Consider the following 4,934-nt stretch of genomic DNA (forward strand, 5'->3'; position numbering starts at 1 on the left):
TTGGGTACACCGATATATTGATCGATATCGATATTTTGGGCCTTGGTTTTCACTACCCCCTCTCTATCACCTGCATTGCAAATGCTCTAATATTCTGGAACACATGCAGAGTGGGATCACCTTCTGAATATTCTGGAACACATGCAGTCCGGAACTAAAATATCCCCAGATGCTTATCCAAGTTATGTTTGCAACCGCATAGATAAACTAATGGAGATCAAGGTAAGCATTATTTGAGCAAAGCAAGCATCATAGGTATGCTACTTTACTAGTCTTTTCACTTGCATGTTTCTTTCTTTATAGTTTTAGTTTAGTGAGTTTTTAGGATTTTTTTTTTGTGAACTTAGTGCATAATATCGCTTGTAGTATGTTTTCATTCAGGAAAGTTTCATTTCTATCTTAAAATCAGTTCGGGGGTGCTAGATTTTAGCTCTTTATTAGCAAGAATGGATCAAAATGAGTTCTTTTTTTGGCTTCTCCAATTACAGTGACTGAGAAGTGACTAGTCCTGTAAGTTAGAACATCTTTGCTATGCAATTTGAAAACTTTAGAGAGTGGTGGAGGTGGGGTGGTGGCCTCGCAAGTCTCTCTAATTCTTAGAAGTTACTGAAAGAACTCCAGTTTTCCAAAGGATCAGTTAGTGCCGACTACGGACGACATGGTGACAGTGATTAACTAATTACCCCCTGCTTCAAAATTTTGGAGTGGGGGAAATGAAAGTCGAAGTGTACTTTGATGGTTTTGTTGCGTTGGGCAAAAGACATAAAATGAACTCTTGTTTGATAATTGGTGTTAAGCAAAGCAACTTTTGGTTTTGTTCAACATTTGGTATTTGAGGGGATTAGGGTGTGGTCTTGTCTTTGTATAGGTGTTACAGCGTTAGCTGTTAGCCCAAATTGATTGCTTGAAGGCCAAATTTGAATGAGTCTTTGTAGCCTGGTAGTCACAGTAAAGTTCTCATCGCATCTCCGTTATCTTCAGTGGTGATTTGATAGTAGTCAAAACAATGTTCCCAGCAAACTTTTGCTTTATTCTAGTTATCCATTAGATTAATCATGAATATTGTCTCCACCATCACTTTTCCTGCATGACTCTGATTTTATTTAGAAGACAATTTAGAGTTTATTAGTTTCATGTGTATCTATATTTATTGACATATTTGAATGAATTGCATTTATTTGCACACAGAAAATCGTTGTTAGCGATGGAACTTCTCTTCTCCTGTTATGCTGAATCTTATCCTGTTCGATGCTCAAACTGGAATTTTACTGAGAAAAGCCTACATACAAGTCAATCTAAGTTCTGTCTCACAAGTAGTGCTCAAGTTGTATGTGGTAGATTAAATCCCAAAAGGGATTCATTGCGATTCTGGGAACTTGACCATCAGAATTACTCCAAGAAAAAAAATTATAACCAACGTGAAGTGTCTAAATTGTATGGATCAACTAACTTGGATGTGATTGTTGGGAATGAGGACATGGGAAATATTTTGGATAGGGAGGAATCGTACCCGAAGGTTCTAGTTCCTGGTCTGCCTGATGAAACCACTGGAGATAGTGGGTGTCCAGTCAGTAGCTGTTTTTGGGAATGGAAACCGAAGTTTAATGTGCATTATGAAAAATCAGGGTCTGAAAATGTTAATGCATCGTCAGTGCTCCTTCCCGGTTTTGGTGTAGGTTCTTTTCATTATGAGAAGCACTTGAAGGATTTTGGTCGTGAATATAGAGTATGGGCAGTGGCTTTTCTAGGACAAGGTATGGCGTTGCCTGTTGAAGACCCTGCCCCTTTGGCCGAGGATAGTGCTTCGGGAGAGATGGATTTGGTGTGGGGTTTTGGAGAACAAGCTGAGCCCTGGGAAAATGAGTTGGTGTACTTGATTGATCTGTGGAGGGACCAAGTTCATCATTTTGTAGAAGAGGTACTTTTCTTGGTTTATAAATTAACTGTAATTTGGTATTGTTTCAATGTGATATTAGTGTCATGATCATTTATTGTTCAGTGGTTCCTTTTTTGGTATTTCTGTCACTCTTTGGACAGTTGTTTCAAACTTTTACGGTGCAGTGGTGCCTACATACATACTTTATTTGAGACCCTTTATCATGAATTTTATCACCATGAGGCGTGTAGAGAACACAAACTTCCTAATTATGCAGTTTGGGGTACGTATAGCAAAATCATTATCTCACCCCTCTTCTCCTGCTGCCACCACTTCCCTTCAAAAAACTTGCTAACAAGCACAAAGGTATCAAGTTTTTTTTTGTTATCGTTTATATCTCAAAGTTATCTTATTTTCAGTAATTTGAAGCCCTTAAGTTCACTTGGGTGTCTTTTATTATACTTCTTGTGCTGTTTAGTATAATTGGTATTGGATTATTTATATTAAAAATGTGTTTTTTATATGATACCCTTAAAAGTGAAATCTTTTCTGTTAACTGTTGGCTGTACCTGAAAGGTGTTATAGCATCATCTGCTGCTTGGGTTGAGAAATATAAACCAGTAATAACTTCATGCATCAGTTGAATCGATGGCATCAATCATGTGAAATGGAAACCGTCAATTGACAGTCTAAAGGAAGAAGGATTAGAGTTGTCAGACCTTGATGGCTCCCATTTGTCTCTGTCTCTAGAAACAGTAGAGGTAGGAATCCTCTTACATAATTATCAGTTGCAAATTTCTAGTTGTCGCTTGTAATCTTTAGGCTCCCCTAACTTTTGGTAACAACTCGTGTCATGACATGTCAATATGACATGAATCTAAGCATTGTCCCATTCTTTCGCCAGGTTCTGGAAAATGGAATATCATATTCAATCTCATTGGATGGTCAGAAAACTGGATTTTATGCTGACCAGAGAGATAACCGTCAGTTTATATCCTCAATTGTGCAGGGTCAGAATGTCCTTGACATGTGTTGCTACAGTGGCGGTTTTGCTCTAATTTTTGCAAGTGGCGGTGCTGCAAATGACATTGGTAACAGATTGCTGAGTTTTAGTTCTTCCATGTTTTCATATTTCTTCAATGTGGCGAGTTATGTTTACTCAAATGTAGAATTGTAGACAGATATGAATAGGATGAAAATTCTCAGAACAGAGGGATGACTAACTCAAAATCGGAAAGATAGCATTCATCTAGTTGAATGTAATTCACAATGAAAAATCAACAGCTTCTGGCTTCACAACAAATTATGGAGTTCAAATATTAAGAAGCTATCTTATTTGGAAAATTATCTACCTAGTAGACATGTAAAACTCATCCAAAAGACAGCTAATAGAGAAGTCCTGTTCATAACTTGAAAACTTTCTCCAAGGTAATAATAGGTATGTCCTTCTCTCTAATGTGCTTGACTAATATCTCTAAATGTCTTGTCAGACATCGACAGTTCATTGCCTGCTTTGGAGCTTGCAAAGGAAAATATCGCTCTAAACAACCTAGATCTAGAGAGAATATCTTTTTTGAGAAAAGATGCAACTGAGTTTATGAAAGAGGCCGTTTCTAGGCAAGAATGATGGGATTTTGTGATTTTGAACCCTCCAAAACTGGCACCTCGGAGAAAGGTATCTTTATGTATTCAGAACATTTTATTGTGTGTGTTGTTTGGTTTTAAAAAATATTGTTTGTCACTTTCTTTTTATATGATGCATATTATTAACCAGTGTAGCTTGATTTCAGAATGGGTTGATTGTTCATGACTTGATATTCATTAGATATCTCTCTTACAAGAACTTATTACCAACATCATACTTATTGCTGAGTGACAATTCCATGTTTCGTTTCTTGTTTCTTATATAGAACCTACAGGGTGCGTCTGGAATGTATAGAAACTCAAATTCATTAGCTATCCAAGTAACGAAGAGAGGTGGGCTGCTCATGACTTGTTCATGTTCAGGAGCTATGACCCAAAGTGGAATGTTTTTGCTGTGTTCTTCAGGCAAGTTTTTAGTTCAGTTCTTTGATTTACAAGGAACTTTCACTTTCTTAAACTGCTTCAAGTATAGCTGATATAATGATTTTTTGGCAACCACTTTCTTAAACTGCTTCAAGTATAGCTGATATAATGATTTTTTGGCAACCATCTTTCTTCAGGGTGCGGCCTCAATGGCAGTTAGAAAAGTGACAGTTTTTAGGCAATCTGGAGCTGCTTGTGATCACCCTATTGACCCATCTTACCCTGAGGGTGCAGACCTTTCCAATATCTTACTGAGAGTAGTATAGATGAGATCGAGATGTATTCAGTAGCAGTGCACTCAATATTAGGTTCACCAATTGTGTCGATGTAGTTCAATTATTTGTTTAGTTTTGAAAAATGGAATAGTTAATGTATGCATCCTGTAATTGTCGCAAAGTACCTGCTCCAAAAATCATCACTCTCAGAGATTAAATCTAGCTTCTGAAGTTGGCTATGAGTCTTATTTTAAGTGCTCAAACTAATGAGATAAAAAGATTGTGATCCGCCTCAGCCAGGATTGTTGAATTCTATTACTTTGTTATGATATTGGAATTTAGCTTGTGCTTTTTCATTGGCAAACATTTGAGAGAGCTCAAGCGTACAGAAATAAATAAAATCCTTGCTTTTCATACACAGATATAATAATACCAAAGCTAATACTAAATGCTCATTGATATAACAGAACAGATTATTAAAATGTTTTAAGTAGAATGTTAAAATGCTTCGAACTTAATTATTACAATTCTTATTACTACCAGGTGTTGCTTCAAGTCTAGCAAGTCGCTCCTTTAAATCATAAAAAAAGAATAAAAATAAAATTATGTTAAATGAGATAATTAAGCTAAAACCCCGAGGGCCCAAATATTTGTATGAGTCTCGTTCCAAAGCCCACAACCCAAATATTTGTATGGTCTAGTTGGTTTACTTCGTTCCAAACAGGGCAGGTTCTACCCTATAGCCACTGTTCTAAAAATCGGTCTAGGCGGCCGCC

At 36.8% G+C, this 4,934-nt stretch overlaps 2 pseudogenes across 2 annotated transcripts; both read left to right on the forward strand.

The window, feature by feature from the left end:
- The first annotated feature begins 238 nt into the window (after positions 1–238).
- Positions 239–2,302, forward strand: LOC147484034 (pheophytinase, chloroplastic pseudogene; annotated as a pseudogene). The gene is made up of 2 exons (XR_015204578.1): positions 239–255; positions 1,189–2,302. The product of XR_015204578.1 is annotated as a pheophytinase, chloroplastic pseudogene (transcript).
- Positions 2,303–2,385: 83 nt separating this feature from the next.
- LOC147484035 (uncharacterized) lies at positions 2,386–4,380 on the forward strand (annotated as a pseudogene). The gene is made up of 5 exons (XR_015205541.1): positions 2,386–2,637; positions 2,781–2,967; positions 3,367–3,551; positions 3,787–3,925; positions 4,081–4,380. The product of XR_015205541.1 is annotated as an uncharacterized LOC147484035 (transcript).
- Positions 4,381–4,934: the final 554 nt, after the last annotated feature.

The sequence above is a fragment of the Coptis chinensis genome, chromosome 8 (assembly GCF_015680905.1).
Source record: "Coptis chinensis isolate HL-2020 chromosome 8, ASM1568090v1, whole genome shotgun sequence".
Lineage (NCBI taxonomy): Eukaryota > Viridiplantae > Streptophyta > Magnoliopsida > Ranunculales > Ranunculaceae > Coptis > Coptis chinensis.